The sequence below is a fragment of the Hibiscus syriacus genome, unplaced genomic scaffold (assembly GCF_006381635.1).
Source record: "Hibiscus syriacus cultivar Baekdansim isolate YM2019G1 unplaced genomic scaffold, ASM638163v2 tig00116939_pilon, whole genome shotgun sequence".
NCBI lineage: Eukaryota > Viridiplantae > Streptophyta > Magnoliopsida > Malvales > Malvaceae > Hibiscus > Hibiscus syriacus.
The window spans coordinates 1917447-1929292 of NW_024063477.1; the positions used below are offsets into that span (position 1 = coordinate 1917447).

The 11846-nt window shown below is 33.2% G+C and overlaps 1 pseudogene; it reads right to left on the bottom strand.

Moving 5' to 3' along the window:
* Positions 1-230: 230 nt before the first annotated feature.
* LOC120188256 lies at positions 231-2551 on the bottom strand (annotated as a pseudogene).
* Between the last annotated feature and the right edge of the window lie 9295 nt (positions 2552-11846).

The following is an 11846-nucleotide window of genomic DNA, read 5'->3' on the forward strand; positions in this document are numbered from 1 at the left end:
ACGTTCATCCCTGAGCATGACCCATGAATTTAAGGGTTCAGGAAAGTGATTCAATTTAGACTCACAAGACATAATCAGCCAAGCCCCCAAAACAGGTGCTTGAAACACTGTTTATGATGCATGTCAACAACTGTTCTTTTGATGGTATACTATCAGTTGTTAAAGCAAAACAACTTAAATAAGTTTTTAGGACTTATAGTTTGTTAACAAGGTTGCTGGAAAGACTACAGTTAGTGAACAATAGGTAGATTTTGCTTCTGTATGAATGGTTGCAGGCACAAATGAGCTGAAGATGAAGCAAGAAAGAAAGACTTCTGCTTAATCAATGCGGCACCCAATGACGAGCTTTTCTTTAACATTGCCAACCAAACCATAATGGTAGTTGAAGGCGATGCAGTTGACACCATCTATACCAATCCTTTAGTAGCCGCAGGCCAAGCCACAAACTTTTGTAAATCCCTCCTTTATCATGGCTGCTAGAACTTACTTCATTGAACTAGGCACCTTTGAACGTTCTAGAAACCTTGGACAAGAAGTTTTTCACCGTAGGACTTGCGTGGGCCACTGTCCGGAAAAACACAGCTTCCAAAGACTTCGTAATGCAAGCAAATTTGCAGCTTCAGTTAACAAAGTCTCATGTGCATTCCGATCTGTGGTTATTCTACAAGAGCTTACCTCAGGCAATGTAATGGAGTTTACACTACAGATTTCAGCAAACATGTTCACACCTTTTGATTGTTGATAAATTCTTCGTCGACTTGATTTCTGTAAATTGCAGCTTTTCATTATCTGTAATGGTTGCAATGGTTGGTTTCCTCATAGTTGGTGGAGCCTCTGCATTAAAAAAGTACAGTTTTCCATTTTGTATATGAAGGAAAATATAATAATGTTCACCATTGTAACATTATATAAAGGGAGCAGAATTTCAGAAGCAATGGATATATTTTTTTGCATTCATGACGGGATTACCTTGGTGACTCCCCATCGTCTGGATGAAAGAACATAAAACATTTTGATGTGCTTTATTGGGGTCGAGAAGTTCTTTAATCTCCTTATCTTGGTACTGCTCTAAGGAGTAGTTTCCATATTCCGAGCAGATATAGTCTATATGACTTCCATACTCAACAAGGGACTCTTCAATATTCTCGTCTACTTCAACATTAGCTGGTTCAGTCTCCTCACCCGGAGAAATAGTGCCTTTTCCAAACCCCTTGACGAGGATGAAGAACGGGAACCTTGAGAACTGGATCCTCGATAAGAAGACGAGGATGAAGCCTTGTCGTACGGTAAATAGTTTGCATCCACCGTTCCAAATTTAGATTCAGCATGCGACGACATCATAGAGTCAGAATTTCTGGGAAAGCTATTGCTATCTTTATCCGATCCAGTTTCAGATACATCATAAACATCGACTCCCTTTACTTCGGAAGTACATGTACTAAGAGCCCCATCTACTCTACCCACAATACCGACAAATGTGGGAGGCTTCGGTGGTAAGATTTGCTTCCAACAATGTTGCTTTGACACAGGCAAGCCCAACTGTTCAGCCTCTAGTTTCCTTTTCTTGTTTAGATCAACAATTTTCAGTGAACCGTTGAGCAAGCTGAAAATGTCAATTGAAATGGGATTAGGAAAGGCCAGATGCTCCAATCAAGTATCCAAAAAGAAAGGGATGGCAACCTTCTTAGCCGATCAACATACACCGGGAATTAGAGACAGATTTAAGGTTTAGAGTATAAGATCATTTATATCAAGTAGCACGACTGTTGCATTACGTACTAAAAAAGCAAACTAACTGAAAATGATCATAGAAATCATCTTTGATCGTTAAGGAGTAGTATGCTAATTAAAATGCTTTCCTTACGTGGTCCAGAAGATGATGGGCAGGCAAAGGTAAATTTCTTTCTTTATTAACATCCGAAGATAACTGGCGAAACCAGGGACAAATGCTCGATTTTATATAAAGGAATGCAAACTTAGAAATTAGAAAGCTATTTAAAACTTTAGGGTCTAAAATTAGATTATCAATATAAAATACAAAGAAGATACTTAAACTATATGAGAATTTGAATCCAACACCCCTCGATCCATCCCTGAATGAGACGGAGACTTTATTACCAAACTTGGAACATGAAGTTGATTAACAAAAGAGCAAAACATACAGTTCATGATCAAGCACATAATAATAACTGGTAATGATAGTTAATTAATTAGTATTAAGATTTAAGAATTAAGACACACCCATAAGCATTAACTTCAACAAACAAAATCCCCCCCTTCAAAATTCTTAAGAGATTCTTAATTTAGTAACAATCTTAGCTGATTCACAGACAAAAAATCAAGTTCAAAGCATGCTGACATCAAAATCAAAGATCCTAATATTCGAAGAACATGAACTACTTGCATGCAATTTCGTGAGAAAAAGGGTAAGAAATTGAAGACCCAGAAACCGAACCTGTTATTCTGAGATGTGTTGGTTTGGTTATCCACTTCCATTCCGGACAAACATCGACGGCGAAGCCTCACATGCGGTGGAGGAAATTAACGACTCTTCCTCGTGGATATACGAGATTAAATCCGACATTTTTTTTTCACTTCTCAATACAGTTGGAAAAAGGTATTATGTCTCGGTGGGAGAGCGTGGTGTGAACGAACCAATAACATGAAAGTTTGTTTTTTGTTTACGTCGAATCTCCTCAAGGTTTTAAAGCGTTTGTTTTTGACGATTTAGAGAGCGCGTGAGATGATAATTCATATTGGGAACATGCTGAGACCACGTGAATTTTCGATAGTTGGCACCATCTCCATTACATGAGAGAGGCCCACTATCCTAATTATTGCTCTTTAAATAGTGTTTTACCGATACGACCCGGTTCAGTTATGTTTTTGTTTCTACATGATATATTGACAAGTATATCGTTCAATCTTTATTTTTTTATCAACTTAATTAGGGTAAAGTACACAAATAGTCCCTTGATTATAGGATGATTCTTTGTTGAGTTCCTTGATTATTAAAAGTTACAAAATAATCCTTTGACTGTAGGGTGTTGATTTGTTGAGTCCACCGACTATTAAAGTTACAAAATGATCACCCGACTATTTATTATGTTCCAACTCGTCCTTTTTTATTAAAAAATTGACAACATTCTGAGTTGGATGTTAACATGTTGATTGAGATATGACATTTTTTTAGATTCCGAGATCAAATTTATCATATCTTAATCATCAGGTTAACATCTAACTCATACTGCCGTCAATTTTTTAACGTAAAAGGATGAGTTTGGAACATACTAAATAGTCGGGTGACCATTTTGTAATTTTTAATAGTCGGGAGACTCAACAAAGCAATACCTTATAGTTGAAGGACCATTTTGTAACTTTTAATAGTTGAAGGACTTAACAAAGCATTATCCTATAATCATGATACCAATTGTATACTTTACCCATTTAATTATTATTCTTTGAAATAAATAGCGATTTAATTATTTAATTATATCTCATCAACAATATGTCTTTCAAATATTTGTATTATTAATTTGACACTTTAGATCTAATTGTTTATCACAGTTGAGTGACATAAAATTGATCACCAAATAATATATATTTTGCACATCGATTGACCAATGAATTATATATTTTTATATGAAAAAGAGTTATATTACGTTTTCCCAATCATATGTCACATGGTAATTTTTTAAATTAGTATTTAACACGTATTTTTTAGAGATTTTTTAATAGTATGGGGTAATTATAAAATAATATATGTTCAAGATTTTTCTTAATCATTGACAATACACACATTCTGCAGACGTAGCTACTTGAACCTAGGACCTCAAGAGAGTTAAAAAGTAAATAAGAGAAAAATAGTGAAGTCAATGTATACTATTGTAATTGTATTGTGCATTAATAAAAATATTCACTTTTATTGTAATTATAAGTTTCTCGGTTAAGCTTTAGTTTGTTTTAAATTTTTAGTACATTTGTGTTATTTTAATATATGATCGGCTCTACCGCCGAATGATATTTGGTCGACTGTGCCACCTGAATATTATATAATTGACCTTGCTGCCTAAATATTATTATACACTAAGAAGTTATAAAATAGAAGTCTAACCAATATCATAGAGTTGATGTAGTATTAGTTGTAGGTCGTAGGTCCTCTATAATAGGTGTTTCAGACTAATACTAATGGAGGGAAGTCCAATAAGTGTTAGACTATTACATTAACTTGTGTGACATCAAGGCGCTAAGGGAAGATTCTACTGAAGATTCTACTGAAGCACAGTTAGGAATTGTATAGTTTATTAGTATGTGACCAAACTTCCTTGATGTCGAGCGACATTCATAATGATATATCTTGTAAGCACGAGCAGTGAAATCAAGAAGCTCAATAACCACAACTATAACTATTGACAAACTTACATATTATCCTACCTACAAGGTTAAGATTTGTAAGAAAATAATTGTTGGTGTCGATACAACTCCTCTACAAAAGGGAAAAAATAGTATTTGATGAAGTTTCTTCATGGTGGTCACCTTAGAAGATCGAACTTCTAAAATCTTATGGCTTAAAAGAGATTTCATAAGAAAAAGAAGTTGAAGAACAAACATTTAGTCCAAGTGAAGAAATAGAAAGGTCACACTCCAGGACAAGAGTTCATGGAAGATTGGTGTTCGTCAACCTGCAACTAAGGACTTTTATCTAAGAAAAATAAAAATCGAAGAGAATGCACAAGAATTATAAAGTTCAACAAGGTCAGGACATTTAACCCAAGGTATGACAATACTAGCCTTATGGACGAATCTATATTTATTGAACCACCCACTTATAAAAAAACATCGCAAAGTCAAGAGTGAAAAAAATTATGAAAAAAGAAATTAAGGCATTAAAAGAAAATCAAGCATGTGATTTATTTTCAAAGTCAAACAATGTGTTGAGTTAATCGATCGACAAAATAGCAAGAGGGGGGTGAATTGGCAATAAAAATTTTGGTAGAAGCTTCTGCAGAAAATAGAAAATAATTGCACAGCGATTTAGAGTGTTCGACTTTCTCAACCAAAGTCTACGTCCACTACCTTAGCTAACCACACTAATGATTTTCCATAAATTCACTAATTTATCTTTCTTTTGAGGACAAAGAGTAACCTTACAAATCCCTCAAGAATTATACCCCAAATTCTTGAGAACACTCTCTCCTAAAGAGAACAATACAAATTTCACAAAATTATAGAAAAACCTCACAAGGTAAGATGTTTGCACAATTCTAGAACAAAGAAAGAACACTAAAAAATAATACAATTGAGTACAAAGGATGTTCTTGAAAGAAAAATGAATATTTGAATGGAAATAGGCTTGAATTTGCTCAAACTTGATGTTTAAGGCTTTCTCTTTGTTTCTCTCTCAATTCTTGTTGATCAACGGCTTCAGAACTTGTTTAAATACACCTTGGATTGATTCTAGCCGTTGGGAATCATTTGGGTGATGTTAGAGCCGTTGTAGTGTGAAAAATCTCTTGAAAAAGGCTGTTGGGAGCGTGGGGTATCAATACCCCTTCAATGGGTATCAGTACCTGCAGTGTAAAATTCAAATATTTCGACCGTTAAATGACTAGGGGTATAGGTACCCATCAGCCATTCTGTTTTTCTCGGAGCCAAAATTGGCATAGGGGTATCGATACCCATTTGGCATTCTGTTTTTCTCAGAGCCAAAATTGGCATAGGGGTATCAGTACACCCTATGAGGGGTATCGGTACCTCCTTATTTAAAATTTATTTTTGGCTCGATTAAGGTTCAAAATACTTTGAAAAAATTGTTTCAAAAACATTCAAAGTATGAAACACAATTTTACACTTAAGTAAGGATTGAAATTGACATTTGAAAGTTTGGAGTAATATTTTTGATATTCTAATAATTTAATCAAATATTATTTTTCAAATCGAATATAAAATCTTAAAATTCATTTATACTTAATTTGTTATATTGAAACATCAAAATGTTTTCAACAATCTCCCCTTTTTAATATAACAAAACATTTTAGTAATTTAAGATTTTCTTATTGAAAATTATTTTTGAAAATCAATTTTTGAAAATTACTCCCCCTTACTATAGCACTTCTTCCCATTTTTGTTAAATCAAAAAGACTTAAAAACGTTTTTAAACAAGGTTTTTGAAAAATTAGCTAATTGATATTTAGATAAAACTTAAGCTGCTAAGATCACAATCAAGAGAAAGATTAGCCATTAGTTCCATAAATCAATATTCATAGATAATGTGCAATAGTAATTGGTCATATTTATCTAAAATGTAAATGATGCAAAATTATTAACCAAATTCAAATAATCAAAACCAAATATATATATATATATATAAGCATCTAAGTTCAAGTATCTAAGTTCAAGTATCCAACATCCATAACAAACAAATCCAAAAACGTCCAAAATATTTTAACAATTAAAAACTAAGTTCAATCAAAGAAAACTAAGCAATATAAGGTCTAATCATCCATAGGTGGATCGGGAGGAGGAAGATAATGCGCTCGCATCTCGAGTGTAAGGGCATTTATTCATTTGTTTATAGATTCATTGTTTGCGCATATCTCCCCTTGAATTTCCAATTGTTGATCCCCCATAACGGTTAAATGGGACTCTATGAATGCAAACCACATATCAAATGACTCAAAAAATGATCGAAAGTATGAAGGCATTTGATCCTCTTGTTGTGCCGGCTCGTCCGCGGGTACATGATCTTCGATATCTTGAAATAGTTCTTGAAGTTCTAGATCATCATCAGCTGCAGGTGCCGGAGGAGCTTGTGAAGAGCTAGTTCCCGATGTTTTCTCAATGGATCGAACCCATTGATCATTTTCCTTTTTCCATCCCGATTTCTTTAAAGATGTCAAGTTGATTTCATTTTTTAGAGGGATGGCTACATCAAGCCGTACCTTAAGCTAGACTTTGATAAACAAGTTACTTAGAAGACAACCATAAACTAGAGTTTCACAAAGTTTCTTATTAGGGATAAGGTTTACGGTTTCAACGAGTTCAACAAAGATAATTTGAGGTAGATTTATTTTCTTATTTTTCTGGATACAATGTATCCACAAAAGGTCTAAAGCTCTAAGAATGAAGTATTTTCCTCCGGATGGTCTAAACCACCAAGAGATGATCAGATGAAGAAAATGATCGTGGTGATCTAACACACTCGTACTCGTCTTGGCTTTATTACGAGAACCTACTACTTGTTTTTCATTATCTAAGCTGTTATTATCTAAACCAAATGCGTTAGCTATGTAATCCGAGTCAGTATAAATGAATTGACCTAGAAGATAGGATCGAATTCCTATGGTTTCAGTACAAGACTCGTTTTGGATGCATACGATATTGGAATAGAAAATTCGAACAAGTTGTTGGTAAACTACAGGCTCGAGTTGAAAAAGTTTATCAAATTTCCAAGCTTGTAAGGTAGGAAGATATCTAAAGTTCATATCTACCATAGCTCGAAGAGAAGGAATACTTTCTTCCCGAATTTTATAGGACTCTAAGAGATAAACAAACCTATGGTAAAGATTATCCCTATGACCAGGTTCGTTAAAGCACGAGTTTCGAATTGTCATTTTAGGATCATCGTGATTAGGATTTTGTGGTTGGATCGGAGGTAGATTTGGAGGTGGGTTTGGTGGTTGGTTTGAACGACTAGAGGATGACCTAGGGCATTTTTTAGACATGATTCAAGAAATCGGAATAGGATAGATACCTATAATTTTAAAACATATGTATGCAACAAAATCAAACCCAAAACTCAATATGAGTCCTCAATATTTCAAGGTTCTCTAAAATAATCCTAATGGGCAATTTTGAAAACTATGTTTGAAAATCAATATGTAGTTTTCAAAACAACATAATTAAATTAAAAACAACAATTTTAAAATCAAAACATTTTTTATTTTGAAATTTTAAAAAAAGTTTGATAAAATCTTGTGTTTTTATGAAATTGGTTGTAGAATCTAGTTTAGAAACATCATATAATCAAAGCCCGATATATAGTTCAACCTAAAACTAATCAAAACTAGTCCTAAGTTAGAAAATAAATAAAATAGTGGTTTTAGGATAATACCTTGAAAATTTTTGGATTGAGAGGAATGTGATGATTTTTGCACGATTTTGATGATGCTAGCAGGATTAGGAGTTAAAAATTGAGTGAAATCCGACTTAAAATCATTGATTTTGAGAAAAGTAAATATTAGGGATGAGAGAAAGATGAAGATGAATGGAGTTTGAGTGTTTAGGATAAGGGTTTTGACAAAATGATAATTTAGGGATTTAAGAACTCAAACCCGACAGGGTGTATCAGTACCCTTATAGGGGTATCGATACACATTCAAAGAGGGTATCGATACACGTTGAAGGGGTATCGATACCTAGTAAGGGGGTATCGATACCTAGTAAGGGGTTATCGATACCTATGAAGGGGGTATCGATACCTGGTGCACAAAAATGTCAAAAATCTGTATTTAAACACTTAAAATGCTAAATTAATTTGCTCTAGTGGTATTGGCAACTCATATTATGAAAATTAACTATGTTCAATCAATCAAATTTATCCTTAAAAAATATTTGAACATAATATTAATTTTCACTAAGGATCATAAACTCCTCCTAACTATTAGCATAGAATGCACTCAAAAATGTTATTTTTATAAGCATTTTTCATCTTTTAATTAAAAGTGCTAAAATTATTTTAAACACTAAGTAAAGATAGGTCAGTTAAACCTAATTCTCTCCTAAGTGTCCAAAATCATTCTTTATCTAAAGGTTTTGTAAAAATATCCGCTAATTGATGTAAAGTATCAACATATTCTAGAACTATATCTCCTTTTGTGACATGATCTCTAATGAAATGATGTCTAATTTCAATGTGCTTAGTTCTAGAGTATGGGATGGGATTTTTAGTGAGACAAATAACACTAGTATTGTCACACTTGATAGGTATGGTACCTACTTCAATTCCATAATCTAAAAGTTGTTTCATCCATAAAACTTGTGCACAACAACTACTGGCTGAAATATATTCCGCTTCAGTGGTAGATAATGCAACACAATTTTGTTTCTTTGAAAACCAAGAAATCAACATATTTCCTAGGAATTGACAAGTACCGGAGGTGCTTTTCCTATCTATTTTGCATCCTCCATAATCCGCTTCAGAGAAGGCATGCAAGCTAAAGCTAGAGTCTTTAGGATACCAAAGTCCTAAACTAGGAGTGTCCTTAAGGTATCTAAAGATTCTCTTAACGGCTAGTAAATGTGATTCCTTAGGGCATGATTGAAATCTAGCACATAAGCAAACACTAAACATAATGTCCGGTATACTCGCGGTTAGAAAAGTAAAGAACCAATCATTGACCTATATAATTTAACATCCATACATTTACCTCCTTCATCTTTTTCAAGCTTTATAGATGATCTCATTGGAGTGGCTTAGGATTTTCCATTTTTCAGCCCAAACTTTCTGAGCATATCTTTGACGTATTTTTGCTTGATTGATGAATATGCCATCTTTTCTTTGCTTGATTTGGAGTCCCAAGAAAAATGAGAGCTCCCCCATCATCCTCATCTCAAATTCACTCTACATTAGCTTAGAAAATTCTTGGCAAAGAGCATCATTAGTAGAACCAAATATTATATCATCAACATAAATTTGAACTACTAATAAATCTTTACATTTTCTCTTTGAAAACAATGTAGTCTTAACCTTCCCTTTTGAAAAACCTTTTTCTATTAAAAAATTTGTCAATCTTTCATACCAAGATCTAGGAGGTTGTTTTAAACCATAAAGAGCTTTTATCAATTTAAAAACAAGATCTAGAAATTTTGAATCTTCAAAACCAGGAGGTTGTTCCACATACACTTCTTCTTTTATAAAACCATTTAAAAATGTACCTTTAACATCCATATGATATAATTTAAATTCATTAAAACATGCAAATTCTAATAACATTCTTATTGCTTCCATCCTAGCTACAGAAGCGTATGTTTCATCGTAGTCTATGCCCTCTTCTTGAGTATAGCTTTGAACAACAAGTCTAGCCTTTTTCCTCACTATATTACCACTTTTATCAAACTTATTCCTAAACAACCATTTAATACCTACAGTAGATTTATTACTAGGAAAATGTACCTTTAACATCCATATGATATATTTAAATTCATTGAAACATGCAAATGCTAATAACATTCTTATTGCTTTCATCCTAGCTACGGAAGCGTATGTTTCATCGTAGTCTATGCCTTCTTCTTGAGTATAGCTTTGAACAACAAGTCTAGCCTTTTTCCTCACTATATTACCACTTTATCAAACTTATTCCTAAACAACCATTTAATACCTACAGTAGATTTATTACTAGGACTCTCAACTAATGTCCATACTTCTCTCAAATTGATTTAACTATTATTGCATAGCCATAATCAATGTTCATCATTAATATTCTTTAATATTCTTAGGCTCTATGCATGAGATAAATCCAACATAATTACATATTTCTAAGAGATCGAGTTGTTACCTCTTTGGATGGATCACCTATTATCTCACCATCCTTGACATAGTTGTATTCTCTTGGGCAAGAGAGTTCCCTTTCTTCAAAGGTTGGATTCTCGAGAGCATCGTGAGTTTCCTTATCTTTTGTTTCTTCATTTGATGATGGTTTTCCAACGTCATGTCTAACGTCATTTGCTTTTACAATACCTACATCATCATCAACACAAGAATCCTTCCTCGGAAGGGGATTATCATAGAAAATAACATGTATAGACTCCTCTACAACTAAAGTTCTTTTATTAAAAACCCGATAAGCTTTAGAATTTAAGGAATAACCCAGAAAGATTCTTTCATCACTTTTAGCTTCAAATTTTCCAATGTTTTCTTTACCGTTGTTTAAAATAAAACATTACATCCAAAAGGATGAAAATAACTAATGTTAGGCTTTTTTTTTTTGACAAGTTCACATGGAGTTTTCTTTAAAATTGGCCTAATCATTACTCGGTTTATAACATAACAAGCGGTGGTGTGGCTTCGGCCTAAAAAATTTTGGCAAATTGTTTTCACAAAGCATGGTTCTAACCATTTCTTCTAAAGTTCGATTTTTCCTCTCACACTCTGTTTTGTTGAGGGTTCTAAATGCTGAAAAATTATGGCTAATACCATTAGAATTACAAAACTCAGTAAAAGCAAGATTTTCAAATTCAGTACCATGATCACTCTTAACACTAGTTATGGAGTAACCTTTTTCATTTTGGATTACTTTTGAAAACGTGATGAATTTTTCTAATGCTTCATCTTTAGTACTTAAGATAGAACCCAAGTATATCTAGAATAGTCATCTACCATATAAAAATATTGTTTTCCACCCAAGCTAATAGTTCTAATTGGCCCAAAAAGATCTATATGGATCAATTGTAATACTATACTAGTTGATACATCATTAATGGACTTAAAGGAATTTCTTTGATGTTTTCCTTTAGCACAACATCATAGATTTATCTTTATCAAATTTTAGCTTTGGCAACCCTCTTACTAATCTCCTTGAATTAGTCTTTGTAAACCTCATGTTTGTATGTCCTAGTCTCTTATACCATAACCAACTATTAGTTCATCCTTAGCAACTGCACAAGTTAGTCATTTTAGAATCTAAATGAACCATGTAAATGTTTCCTATTCTATGACCAAAAGCATAATCCGATTAGATGCAATGTCAACAATTTTGCAACCATTTGCTTCAAATAAGACATTGTATCCTTTATCGCATAATTGACTAAAACTCAATAGATTATGCTTTAACCCATTCACATATAAT